Source organism: Hyla sarda, chromosome 2 (genome assembly GCF_029499605.1).
Source record: "Hyla sarda isolate aHylSar1 chromosome 2, aHylSar1.hap1, whole genome shotgun sequence".
Classification (NCBI taxonomy): Eukaryota; Metazoa; Chordata; class Amphibia; order Anura; family Hylidae; genus Hyla; species Hyla sarda.
Window position 1 is genome coordinate 480632478 of NC_079190.1, and position 15123 is coordinate 480647600.

Consider the following 15123-nt stretch of genomic DNA (forward strand, 5'->3'; position numbering starts at 1 on the left):
CTAAAACCTTCCTCCAACAAAACCGCTGCCGCTCTATTTGGGTACCGGCTTAGAAACGGCCGCATCTCGGCCACCCTCACTGGAGTTACCCCGGGACGCCGAAGCCTCAGCTCCCTTTCCTTTACCTCACCTAAAACAACGGGAGAAACTGTGTGCACTCGTGCTTGAATTTACAATCAGCAAGGAAGCGGCAATGCCCCTCGTTGAATTGCCAACAGCAGCCACGTCGCAAACCAGCTGACTGTCTGGCTGCTCAGAAACCGCCGGCCACCCCTTGAAAGGGATGGGAGCCCCCACGAGTAGCGGCCATAAGGCGTATTCATAAACTGATGTCCTTATGATCCCACCTCAAGGAAGGCCGAACCACCTTGCGCTGATGAAAATGTTCATCATAACGCAGCCAAACCACTCCTCCATACACCCTATATGCCTCCCCAATGGCATCAAAATAGCAGAAAAGCGCCGAACAATGTTCAGGTGCCTTCTCCCCAATAATACTCGCCAATATAGAAAAAGCTTGCATCCAGTTAGTAAACGTGCGGGGTATCAGCTGATACCGCTGCTTCTCTTCCTCCTCCTTCTTACTCTCCTCTGTCTTTTTTCTATCTAGGTTAAATTTCTCCAACGGAAGCAAGGAGAAGATCTCGACATACTTGTCCTTCCAGATCTTCTCCTTCACCTCCGGTTTCAAGTGAGCCCCCAACGGCCCCTCAAAACAAACGTAAACTTCTTCCTTTGCGGAATCCGCCATACGCACATCCTCAACTACCACCTTAGCTGCCACCGCAGTCCCCGCCACACCTCCACCAGCTGCCGGAGCCACCACCTGCCCCCCCTCCGACAAAGTTGCCACCGCTTCCCCCCCCCGATGGCACCGCCAAATGCACACCAGCCGCTGGAGCAACCCACACTGGAACTGGGGACACCTCCCCACCAACCCCCCCAGGATGCCCAGACAACACACCTAACAGCTGCGCAAGTAAATCCTGCAACCCCCCATCCCCCCCACATTAACAGAAACCGACCCCTGCCCCATAACCCCAGTGGACTCAACAGGCTGACCTGAAGCCGATGCCCCAGCAGCCGCAGGCACAGGCGTCCTCTTCCTGGAACGGCCGGCTGCTCTCCTGCCATCAAACGCTGACGAAGGACCACCAGGAGGTGCCGCCAAGTACGTTCCAGACTCCCGCCGCTGACTGGCCCCCTGATGGGCCGCCATCTGAGTCGGCTCCGCCAGCTCCTCTTCAGCGTCTGCATCAAAATCAGATAGGGAAAAAGCATCAGGAGAAAAGTACCCAGCAGCAGGACCAGGCCTGCAATGTCGACTCCTACCACCAGGTGGCGCACTCCTCTCACTGGAACAGACAGGATCCTGCAGTCCTCTAGCAAATCTATCATCTCTGCCCGGTAAGGAGACGCTGGTAGAAGGGGAAAAAAAGGGCCTCCGATGTGACCTGGCTGCTCCTGAATTCATGGAACTCTGCTGTGGGGCTGCACTCCCCCCAGGAATAGGTGAGCCAGCTGTGTCTCTGCTGCCTCTGGGCCGCTCACTCCCCACTGCATTGGCCCCAGAAAGGTGTTTGGAGCCCGACCCAGGACTAGCCGGGGCCGGCCCCACCTCCACCACTCTAACCTGATGGGCCGCAATACAGGAAGGCCCCGTCACCTCCTCCAGCCGGGATCCACGCCGGGCCGATGTGGCAGCTGCTGCAGACCTAGCAGGGGGGCCAGACACACTCCCAGCTCTAGACGCCCCCCATTTATCTCCAGCCCGATGCCTCGATGTCCTCTGGCCCGTCTCCTGTGTGACGGCCGCACCACCACCCAGGCTGCGCTGTAGGGAAGGAGCGGAGGGGCCAGCTACCACCCCCGCTCCTGTAGCAGCTGCCGTACGCCCTGCCAAAGCCGGCCCAGATGTACACCCGAGCGCAGCAGCCACCGGCTCCCGAGAGGGCCGCACAGACCTCTGACACTGCTGCCTGGTGCGGGGAGTGGGTTCGGGACTGAAGCGCTCCGGAGCTCTGGACCTGCGGGAACCGCGCCGCAAGCCAGGGAGGGGGTCCGCCTGCACCCCTCTCCCACACCCACTCCCCAGCACCCTCTGTACCTGCTCCTGTGTGGTGTCCCAGTACAGGTACATTGTGTCAAGGTATTTTGGGCCCTGTCAGATTGAGACCTCCAGTGCAGGGACTCAACCAATTCTAATGTGTATTTGCACTGTGTAAGGTATTATGTTATTACTTGTATGTAACTTTATTGTTAATCCTACAGGTTAGGCAGACAACTCTATGGTCCACAGCTGCCTGGCCAATGGGCTTTAGTTTAGCCTTCCCTCATAAGGGGTGGCATTTCCTGTGTAGTTCAGTTCTGGAGGTCGGGTGTTCAGGGGTCCGGAGTTCTGGAGAGTTCAGCAGTTCAGTGGTGTTCAGAGATGGAGATCAGGAGTTCAAGAGTGCAGGAGTTCACAGTGAAGAATCATTAACTCATTTCAGTCAGAGTACAGAAATATCAAGCCTTTACTTCAGCCTTGATCAGAGAATTCCTAAAGGACAAGTCACTATCTTCCAGCGAAAAGCCACAAATCTACCGGCACTTCAGTAAGTGACTTTAATCTCAAGCCTAATATAGCGCAGAGATAAAACTCCTAGTCCGGCCGTAAGAGCAAAGCATATATGCAATATCAAGTTCAGGCACTGCGAGCTGTGTGGTCCTCTAGAGACTGTCTGTTAAACCTTTGGGAGACCTTGGTTGAGCGCTGTGAAGATTGTACCACCTATCTTCAAGTTAGTCAATTCTTTCCCTTGCTAGCCTGTGGGGAGACGGAGTTCCCCGGACCTGTAGTACCCTGGGAGATACCAAGACTACAGTGGCGTCACGTGACATTAAGGGTTAATACCATCCGACCCTGGGTTCATAACCCCCCCAAGAACCAAGTAGCTAACCCCAGCGTAGCGGTGGCTACGGACCTCACCCGTGGCCACCACAACGTTTTTGGCGTCCACGAACAGGATACGGGTGTACGCCTTAACTATTCTGCCACTAAATCAAGTCCTTCCCCCAAGTCCGAACTGTGTACGGGACTGTGTTATTGAAAGAAATTTATCTGCTGAGGCGCAAATACAAGTGGTGGGGAATGTGAAGTTTATTGCATTCTCTAAAGTCAAAGAACTGCCATGTGTAAAGGAAAGACAGAAATGATGCTTCGCGTCAAAAACTTCCCGGTACCTGAAAGAGTTAAAGATCCTCTGGAAAAGAGCGCCAAGGACTCCCGCCAAAGTCTTTGCCCCGCTCCTGGGCGAGGAAATAGTCTGGTTGTGTCCAGAGCCAAGTGGAACGGAAAAAGTCCAGCCCCTGATGCCAGGGGGCCGATGAAGAGGATACGCTGTTGTGCAACTTCCGGTCCCAGGCGCAGCCGATGATGCACTTCCGACTGGAGGCCATTTTGGTGGAGACCTTCATAAAAGAGAAGACACAGAGCAGCCTCTTCAGTCTGAAGGAATTACAGAGGAGAGCAGAGATGGCGGAGACCAAGAGCGACACGTGAGCCGAGAGTTCCAAGATGGAGTCCGAGGGGGCGGAAGATTGCCGCGGCGGCATCGGAGAAGTTCCGGTAACTGGCGGAGAAGTTGCAGCGACTGTCCCTCGGGGCCGACGAGGCCTACTGCCAAGTGCCGTTGCCGGAGGATGATGGCGAGTGGGCCGTAACGCCACCCGGGAGTTCCAGAGACCCGTCACCTGTGAGGTTGTCGCCCCATCACCGCACCTGGGGCTCGTGGGCAGAAATTCCGACGGAGTCGGACGTGAGTACCCCAGCGGAAGCTGATTTCTCCACTCCCTCTTCTAATAGCCCCGAAGCCAGCCCTGACGCAAAGGTCCCGCCACATCCACAGGCCGCGGCCTCCCAAGATCAGTCAGCCCCTCAGTCGGCCGAGCGCCCGCCATCACCCCTGCTCCCTAGAGGGTTGTTCGGGGATGAGCCCGCCATCATCAAATACATGTGGGACAATATCCTCCCGTTGCCTGGGAAATCCCTACCAAACAGATGGAGGCATAATATATGAGGAGGCTTGAGCAACCAAAAGAAGTCATTAAGTTTGACCGCATCAGGGGCTGCAACACTATAATGGGCTGTCACCACGAAGGCACGCTCTTTGTGAACGGGAGGGCGGTGCAAAGATCCTATCTGCCTCCTGAAAAGCACTCTCTAAAACCTGGGGAAATCGTTGAGTACACCCCTGTGAAGAGCCTGAGAGGGGAATGGGCTGCAGCAATCACCAGGCCCAGCCGTCCTACTCAGATTCCCTTTGCTTATTTCCCCTCAGAAGATTGGGACTCTGATCCCTTTGGACTTTTTACTCCAAATGTCAAGGAGATCCACGTCCGAGAGGACTACCCTATCACTTCTGCAGCAGTTATCCAGTTTCAAGAGACAACGCTCTCAAAGACAACGCTCTCAAAGACGGCGCACTCAAAGACGGCGCACTCAAAGACATCCACAGTGCACCAATGTACCCGGGCCTACACCACCGGAGGGCCGGCCCCCAACATGGGTACCCACGAAAGTGCCAGGGCCCCCTCCTGCAGTGGCGGAGGTTTGGCCCGAAGAGCAGGCACCAACTGATCATCCTTCTGTGGCACAAGCTGCTGCAGTCCAGGTGGTAGTGAATGTCCAACCTACCATCTCAAATTCTACCCTGTCCTATGTATCCTGGGACACCCACGTTGACCCCTTGCAGGGTGCCCAATCCCGAAGCCCTCGCTTCATCAGTCAGCCGAGGGCTCCTCCTAGTAGGCGGGATTGGAAAGAAAGAGGACGTCCCGTTCCTGCTGCATTAAAAAGAAAGAAGAATAAGGCACCAGAGTGATGCTATCTGAAAATGTTTGTTACTTATAGTGCTAGGACTAACTGTGTTTTGTTCCAGGTTCAGCAACGGTTTAGTGCCTGACACATGGTGTCAAGAAGAGTTTACAGAGAAGAAACCGGAATTGTAAGTGTTGTGCCCGGCCTAGCCGGGAGACTCCCGTATTGGAGATTTTTGTGAAAAGTGTTGTGCCCGGCCTAGCCAAGAGACTCCCGTATTGGAGATTTTTGTGTGAGAACTATTGAACACCTTCATAAAATTTCTTAATGACGTTTTCAAGTTTATTTCAAATCTAATAAACTTAAGTGGTTGAGTCTTTCCAGTGTCTGCTCCATATTTGTATGACCTCTACCCTTCAGCAGATCTTGTACACATTAATTGTACACCAAGTAGTATTATCGTGTATATATGTCACATGTAAACAGGAAGAAATGTATATATGGTTGTACCCGAGAAGGGAAATATGTATAAAATTATTGTGTTATACAGTCAAGTCACAAAATCCTGCGTGGTGGTTGGTTGTTTTCTCTAGGGGTCTATCCAGACACAGTCAGGAGTTACTTATACTGCCCCCATCGCCAACTTCATGTGTAAATAGAGATGGTGTTGCGTAGATCCACACGTTCTAATTGTGGACAACCCCCAGCAAGATATAGGGATTAGTCTAAAAACATGTACATAAACATATGTAGATAAACTACATACACATAAGTCAGTATACACCTCAAGTATACTTCATTGATAATTCACTACAAGTGAATCTAATGGGTGAACCATTATCAGTTCAAAACCTTTTAACCCTGTTTGTGCACAGGAACCTACCTGGCCAGTAAGTATCCTGTTCCTAACCTAAGCACTACAGTAAAAAAAAAAAAAAGAAAGGTATATAAAAATGTCTAGCTTGTGATATAATGTACAGTAAAGTTATGTAAGTCTGTATATTCAGCTACAAAACTGTCTAGTTAGACATATCAGTTGTGTATAGTGTACCATATGCATAGTCCACTTATAGAAAGTACATAGAAAGGTCTTTACGAATGTATATACATGTGTACAGGTTATAAATAGTAAAATAGCTAAATCTTATTAATAAGAACCCTTCAATACTTTGGATAATCAGTCTACTAAACCAGTCTGTTAGTATACTTAGATAAATGCTATCCCATTTACACCTACTTATTATACAGGTGACATAGCAAAGCATATAATAACAATAATATCCTAGTGATAACTATAAATATAAATAGTTTATGAGCCCTCATACCGGCCCTTATACGGAAAAATAAAAAAGTTATAGGGGTTAGAAGATGAGAATTTTTAACATATTGTTACGCCTAGCTGGCACGCGCCCTAGAGAGCGGAGCCGCGCGCGCCAGCACATGACAGCAGGGGACCGGGACGGGTAAGTGACCTGGGATGCGATTCGCAAGCGGGCGCGTCCCGCTGTGCGAATCGCATCCCCGACGGCCATGACAGTGCAGCGCTCCCGGTCAGCGGGACTGACCGGGGCGCTGCAGGGAGAGAGACGCCGTGAGCGCTCCGGGTAGGAGCGGGGACCCGGAGCGCTCACGGCGTCTCTCTCCCTGCAGCGCCCCGGTCAGTCCCGCTGACCGGGAGCGCTGCACTGTCATGGCCGTCGGGGATGCGATTCGCACAGCGGGACGCGCCCGCTCGCGAATCGCATCCCAGGTCACTTACCCGTCCCGGTCCCCTACTGTCATGTGCTGGCGCGCGCGGCTCCGCTCTCTAGGGCGCGTGCCAGCTCTCTGAGACTTAAAGGGCCAGTGCACCAATGATTGGTGCCTGGCCCAATTAGCTTAATTGGCTTCCACCTGCTCCCTGGCTATATCTGATCTCCTCCCTTGCACTCCCTTGCCGGATCTTGTTGCCTTGTGCCAGTGAAAGCGTTTAGTGTGTCCAAAGCCTGTGTTACCTGAACTTCTGCTATCCATCCTGACTACGAACCTTGCCGCCTGCCCCCGACCTTCTGCTACGTCTGACCTTGCCTCTGCCTAGTCCTTCTGTCCCACGCCTTCTCAGCAGTCAGCGAGGTTGAGCCGTTGCTAGTGGATACGACCTGGTTGCTACTGCCGCAGCAAGACCATCCCGCTTTGCGGCGGGCTCTGGTGAAAACCAGTAGCCTCTTAGAACCGGTCCACTAGCACGGTCCACGCCAATCCCTCGCTGACACAGCGGATCCACAACCCGTAAGCCGAATCGTGACAGTAGATCCGGCCATGGATCCCGCTGAGGTGCCGCTGCCAAGTCTCGCTGACCTTCCCACGGTGGTCGCTCAGCAATCGCAGCAGATTGCCCAACAAGGACAGCAGCTGTCGCAGTTGACCGCCATGTTACAGCAACTTCTGCCTCTGCTACAGCAGCAACCATCTCCTCCGCCAGCTCCTGCACCTCCTCCGCAGCGAGTGGCCGCTCCTAGCCTCCGCTTGTCCCTGCCGGACAAATTTGATGGGGACTCTAGACTCTGCCGTGGATTTCTGTCTCAGTGTTCCCTGCATATGGAGATGTTGTCGGACTTGTTTCCTTCAGAACGGTCTAAGGTGGCGTTCGTAGTGAGCCTTCTTTCAGGAAAGGCCTTGTCTTGGGCCACACCGCTTTGGGACCGCAATGATCCTGCCACAGCCACAGTCCAGTCCTTCTTCGCTGAAATCCGGAGTGTCTTCGAGGAGCCAGCCCGAGCTTCTTCTGCCGAGACTGCCCTGTTGAACCTGGTCCTGGGTAATTCTTCAGTGGGCGAGTACGCCATCCAATTTCGTACTCTTGCTTCCGAGTTATCATGGAATAACGAGGCTCTCTGCGCGACCTTTAAAAAAGGCCTATCCAGTCGCATCAAGGATGTGCTGGCCGCACGAGAGATTCCTGCCAACCTGCAAGAACTCATCCATTTGGCTACCCGCATTGACATGCGTTTTTCTGAGCGACACCAAGAGCTCCGCCAGGAAAAAGACTTAGATCTCTGGGCACCTCTCCCACAGCATCCTTTGCAGTCTACGCCTGGGTCTCCCGCCGAGGAGGCCATGCAAGTGGATCGGTCCCGCCTGACCCAGGAAGAGAGGAATCGCCGTAGGGAAGAAAATCTCTGTCTGTACTGTGCCAGTACCGAGCATTTCTTGGTGGATTGCCCTATCCGTCCTCCACGTCTGGGAAACGCACGCACGCACCCAGCTCACGTGGGTGTGGCGTCTCTTGGTTCTAAGTCTTCTTCTCCACGTCTCACGGTGCCCGTGCGGATTTCTCCTTCTGCCAACTCCTCCCTCTCAGCCGTGGCCTTCTTGGACTCTGGTGCCTCTGGGAATTTTATTTTGGAGTCGTTTGTGAACAAATTCCGCATCCCGGTGACCCGTCTCGTCAAGCCGCTCTACATTTCCGCGGTCAATGGAGTCAGACTGGATTGCACCGTGCGTTACCGCACAGAACCCCTCCTGATGTGTATTGGACCCCACCACGAAAGGATTGAGCTCTTCGTTCTCCCCAACTGTACCTCTGAGGTCCTCCTCGGTCTGCCATGGCTCCGGCTTCATTCTCCCACCCTTGATTGGACCACCGGGGAGATCAAGAACTGGGACTCTGCTTGCCATCGGAAGTGCCTCTCCCCCCCTCCCAGTCCCGTCAGGCAAGCCTCTGTGCCTCCTCATGGCTCCCGTCCTTGTGTCACCCTGCCCCGTGCCAAGCTTCACCCTCTGCCCTCCCTCCCCATTCCAACTCCTGCTGTACTGCCTGCCGTTGAGGAAACCCTCCATTCTTTCCCGGTGTCCTCATCCCAGGGGAGGCAGTTACCGGACAAAAAAAAGGGGAGACCTAAGGGGGGGGTACTATTACGCCTAGCGCTCCGGGTCCCCGCTCCTCCCCGGAGCGCTCACGGCGTCTCTCTCCCTGCAGCGCCCCAGTCAGTCCCGCTGACCGGGAGCGCTGCACTGTCATGGCCGTCGGGGATGCGATTCGCACAGCGGGACGCGCCCGCTCGCGAATCGCATCCTAGGTCACTTACCCGTCCCGGTCCCCTGCTGTCATGTGCTGGCGCGCGCGGCTCCGCTCTCTAGGGCGCGCGCGCGCCAGCTCTCTGAGACTTAAAGGGCCAGTGCACCAATGATTGGTGCCTGGCCCAATTAGCTTAATTGGCTTCCACCTGCTCCCTGGCTATATCTGATCTCCTCCCTTGCACTCCCTTGCCGGATCTTGTTGCCTTGTGCCAGTGAAAGCGTTTAGTGTGTCCAAAGCCTGTGTTACCTGAACTTCTGCTATTCATCCTGACTACGAACCTTGCCGCCTGCCCCCGACCTTCTGCTACGTCTGACCTTGCCTCTGCCTAGTCCTTCTGTCCCACGCCTTCTCAGCAGTCAGCGAGGTTGAGCCGTTGCTAGTGGATACGACCTGGTTGCTACTGCCGCAGCAAGACCATCCCGCTTTGCGGCGGGCTCTGGTGAAAACCAGTAGCCTCTTAGAACCGGTCCACTAGCACGGTCCACGCCAATCCCTCGCTGACACAGCGGATCCACAACCCGTAAGCCGAATCGTGACACATATAAATTTTCCTGCATGTAGTTATGATATTTTTCCGAAGTACGACAATATCCAACCTATATAAGTAGGATATCATTTTAACCGTATGGACCTACAGAATAAATATAAGTAGTTATTTTTACCAAAAAATGCACTGCGTAGAAACGGAAGCCCCCAAATTTACAAAATGCCATTTTTTCTTCAATTTTGTCACACAATGAATTTTTTTTCTGTTTCACCGTGGATGTTTGGGTAAAATGACTAATGTCACTGCAAAAAATAAGCCAACATATGGAATTTTATGTGAAAAATTGAAAGCGTTATGATTTTTAGAAGGTGATGAGGAAAAAATGAAAATGCAAAAACGGAAAAACCCTGCGTCCTTAAGGGGTTAAAGGTGTCAACAGATATTACCATACCTGAGTGGGGAGCTATACTTGCCTAGTCTTGTCGGTTTTGGCTCTAATTCCTCCTCCTCAGTGTGATTGACAGCTCTTATCACCACTAAGCTCTCTAAGCAGACAGAGCAGAGCGATGACGCAAGCTGAGGCTGGGCTGTCACTCAAACTGCGAGGGCGTGATTACAGCCAGAGAAGATTGGACTAGGTGAGTATAGCTTCTGACCCAGGGGACTACTTAAAGGGGTACTCTGCCCCTAGACATATTATCCCCTATTATCCCTTATTATCCCCTATCCAAAGGAGGGGATCTCTCCTGCAGCACCCCCTGTCATCTAGTGCACAGAGCGAGCTGTGCTCCATGCCTGATGACTGGCGATGAAGGGGGCGGAGGATCATGATGTCAGGAGGGGGAGGGGCAGTGACGTCACAATCCTCCTCTCTTCACCTGCCTCCTGACCGGCTCCAGAGATCATCTCCTTTGCTCTGCAATCCGGCAGACCAGAGAAGTAGATTGTCGATATTACTGATCAGTATTAAAAATCTAAAAGATAGCTATTAACTATTACAGTTTAATAATGGGAATAAGTAACTCCTCCAATAAAAAAAAAAAATTCGCCCTCTTTTCCCATTTTACAAATATTTAATATACGCAAATTTTACATATACGCAAATGTGGTACCGATAAAAACAGCAAATCACAGATTTAGTGCCCATACAAGCATAATCATATGAATAAAACATGTCCAGGGGTGAGATGTGAGTGCAGGTGCAGTGACCATGAAAAAAAAAATATATTTTTTTTTTACCCTCTTCAGGATGACAGGTTTTTCATTTTTGCACTTTCGTTTTTTCCTCCTCACTTTCTTAGAATCATGTCACTTTCAATTTTCTACTAACAGACTCATATAAGGGCTGTTTTTTTTTTGCGCCATATACTGTACTTTGTAATGACATCAATCATTTCACCACAAAATCTACGGCAAAACTAGAAAAAAACATTTTGAGGGGCAAAATTGAAAAAAACTAACACCATTTTCAATTTTTTTTAGGGGCTTCCGATTCTACACAGTGCACTTTTCTGTAAAAATGACACCTTATATTTATTTTGTAGATCCATACGATTAAATTGATACCCAGCTTATTAAGGTTTAATTTTGTTTCACTTCTGTTAAAAAAAATTATAACTTTTTGCACTAAAATTAGTACGTTTAAAGTTGTCCTCTTCTGACCTGACAGGGATGAATACGGGGAAAAGAAATAGCCCTCATACAGTTTAAAACATACTAAGGCTGGGTTCACATCACATTTTATGCAATACGGGACCACATACGGCTGGACCACGTTCTAGGTCCGGTGGGAAAACCAAATACGGGACAAAAATAAGTTGACCAGAGTCATCACTTCACTCTGGTCGGCTCACTGAGATACATTACATGCGGTAAGGATACGGGAGCCCTCGGTTTTAGCTCCCCCCCCCCCCCCCCCAGCCGTATGCGGTTCCGTATTGCATAAAACGTGATGTGAACCAGCCTTATATTGTTCAAAAAGTTTGAGGTATTTTTTAGAAGCAGTACTGACTTTTTTTTTATCGTATTGACCTGCAGTATAAAAAGAACATGTCATACAGTTCACTGTGTAAAAACCAAAAGCCCTCAAAAGTTGGAAAATTGGTTTTCTTTTCAATTTCCTGCCTCAAATTATATATATATATTTTGGTAGAAGAGCAGCACTCCCAGGCCGTCAGTAAGTGGGTGCAGGCAGTCTCAGGGACCACGGTCCTAGGTCCAAAGGGCTATAGAGACAAGAAGGCGACCACAGCACTCCAATTCAATGTGCAAAAGTATTTATTCCAGGGTTAATACAGGCGACGTTTTTGTGGCCTCACACCACACCAGAGCTTGAAAATGGTGGTGTGAGGCCACAGAAACGTCGCCTATATTAACCCTGGAATAAATACTTTTGCACATTGAATTGGAGTGCTGTGGTCGCCTTCTTCTCTCTCTCTCTCTCTCTCTCTCTCTCTCTCTCTCTCTCTCTCTCTCTCTCTCTCTCTCTCTCTCTCTCTCTCTCTCTCTCTCTCTCTCTCTCTCTCTCTCTCTCTCTCTCTCTCTCTCTCTCTCTCTCTCTCTCTCTCTCTCTATATATATATATATATATATATATATATATATATATATATAGACAAAGAATAAGTCAGCCAGCACTTTAGTTGATACCAAACTATTATATGGACCTGGCCTACAGGTGCACGCTACTAGGCTAGATATACAGCAACAGAAGAATGCAGCAGCACACTGCCAGCACAAGGATATAGGTGAAACATGAACATGCAGATAAAACATGGAGAGCTATACAGCTATGGTGTAATAGATGCAAATGTGAAACTATGAAATAGTGAGGCACTTAGCTCGCAAATTTGTCTCCGCCGGCGGTCAAATAGCTTGGACCGTCCCACCGCGATAAGGTAGCCTCCTGGGACGGACCCTACACTGTGTATATGCCTCTGTGTGAACAGTTCAGTAAGCATGGCAGGATCTGGAACATCCAAGACACCTTATATACACACCTGATAGAGGTGGGTGGGGTGCAAGGCCAACATGGAGGTAGCCACTCCCCCGTATGTGCAATACAGACAAAGAATAAGTCAGCCAGCACTTTAGTTGATACCAAACTATTATATAGACCTGGCCTACAGGTGCACGCTACTAGGCTAGATATACAGCAACAGAAGAATGCAGCAGCACACTGCCAGCACAAGGATATAGGTGAAACATGAAAATGCAGTTAAAACATGGAGAGCTATACAGCTATGGTGTAATAGATGCAAACCTCCATGTTGGCCTTGCACCCCACCCACCTCTATCAGGTGTGTATATATGGTGTCTTGGATGTTCCAGACCCTGCCATGCTTACTGAACTGTTCACACAGAGGCATATTCACAGTGTAGGGTCCGTCCCAATGAGGCCACCTTATCGCGGTGGGACGGTCCATGCTATTTGACCACCGGCGGAGACAAATTTGCGAGCTAAGTGCCTCACTATTTCATAGTTTCACATTTGCATCTATTACACCATAGCTGTATAGCTCTCCATGTTTTAACTGCATATTCATGTTGCACCTTTATCCTTGGGCTGGCAGTGTGCTGCTGTATTCTTCTGTTGCTGTATATCTAGCCTAGTAGCGTGCACCTGCAGGCCAGGCCCATATAATAGTTTGGTATCAACTAAAGTGCTGGCTGACTTATTCTTTGTCTATATATATATATATATATATATATATATATATATATATATAATTTTTTTTTTTTTTTTTTTTTACAGTACCAACTGTACTTCATTACAAAGTACAGTTGGTCGCAAAAGAAACAAGCTTATGGCTCTTAGAAGGGCGACACATACTGTACTTTGTAATGACATCAATCATTTCACCACAAAATCTATGACAAAACTAGAAAAAAAAATGTTTGTGGGGCAAAATTGAAAAAAAAAAAACTAATTTTTTTGGGGCTTCCGATTCTACACAGTGCACTTTTCAGTAAAAATGACACCTTATATTTATTCTGTAGATCCATACGATTAAATTGATACCAGATTATTAAGGTTTGATTTTGTTTTACTTCTGTTAAAAAAATTAGAACTTTTTGCACTAAAATTAGTACGTTTAAAATTGTCCTCTTCTGACCTCTATAACTGTGTTATTTTTCTATATACAGGGATGTATGCGGAAAAAAAAATAGCCCTCATACAGTTTAAAACATACTAAGGCTGGGTTCACATCACGTTTTATGCAATACGGGACCACAAATGGCTGGACCACGGTTTAGGTCCGGTGGGAAAACCAAATCCGGGACAAAAATGAGCCGACCGGAGTCAGCGCTTCACTCCGGTCGGCTCACTGAGATACATTACATACGGGCCGCATACGGTAAGGATACGGGAGCGCCCGGTTTTAGCTCCCCCCCCCCCCCCCAGCCATATGAGGTTACGTATTGCATAAAACATGACGCGAACCAGCCTTATATTGTTCAAAAAGTTTGAGGTATTTTTTAGAAGCAGCACTGACTTTTTTTTTATCTTATTGACCCGGAAAATAAAAAGAACATGTCAATGTTATCATACAGTTCACTGTGTAAAAATGAAAACCCTCAAAAGTTGGAAAATTGGTTTTCTTTTCAATTTCCTGTTGCAAATAATATATATATATTTTTTTTGGTAGTACTGTACATTTTATGTTAACATGAAAGGCTTCATTACAAAGTACAGTTGGTCGCAAAAGAAACAAGCTTATGGCTCTCAGAAGGGGAGGAGCGAAAAATTAAAACGTAAAAATGAAAATTTCCTTTGTCCTGTGACCCTGAAGGGGTTAAAACTAATCTTCAAATCCTTTGTAAACCCCCAGTATATAACTGTGCATAGTGTAAGTAAAGTACAGTACAGCCATTACAATGGATACACATACACGTGATGTCATCTGCTGTGACATCACACATCAAAGAGACTTTCTCCAGGGTAGAATCCAATCCCTAACACTTATTTCCTCGGTTCGGCGGGTGAACACGTTCTCCTACTAGACCTGCGCTTATTTTGCAAATTGAAGAGAATTTTGTCTATTTAGGCAAAAGGATCCTGTAAGGACGGCGACCATGAAGCTAAGAGGTAGGAATAATGAAAACTTCCTACATTTCTGTTTATAAATGGATTTAACATGAATGTATTAGTGTAAAGTTAATATAGTACAGTTCCGAACGCTTGGAGCGGGCGGTGGGGGGCGTGATGTCACAGCCACGCCCCCTCAATGTAAGTCTATGGGAGACTTGCATTGAGGGTGTGTGGCTGTGACATTACGAACCCGTCACCCAGCGTTCTGAACAAACACTGGGTGCTGCACAGAGATCTCTGCAGGACCCCTGCGATCAGACATCTTATCCCCTATCCTTTACATAGGGGATAAGATGTATAGGGGCAGAGTACTCCTTTAAGTCTCTTACAGCTATTGGGTAGAGGTTTACTCCTGTGAGATAAATGATTTGTGAATCAATGTTTTACACATAATAGTCACACATAAATTTACAAAAAGCTTCCTACAGTGTTCAATGACCATACTTTGTGTGAATATATATATATATACATAAATACATGAATGAATATAGGTCTAATATATTGTATCCTGTCGCTATTTTGCAGATATCCCAGTTCTCTCGGTGCCTGTCGTGTGTCTCATACATTACGTGACGAGTTTCCTTTGGCGGTATACTAACCTATATCATTATAAGGTCACTCCACCATATTATGAGATCCATAAAATACCTGGGAAGAAGATTAAGCACCGTGGTCAGCGAGCA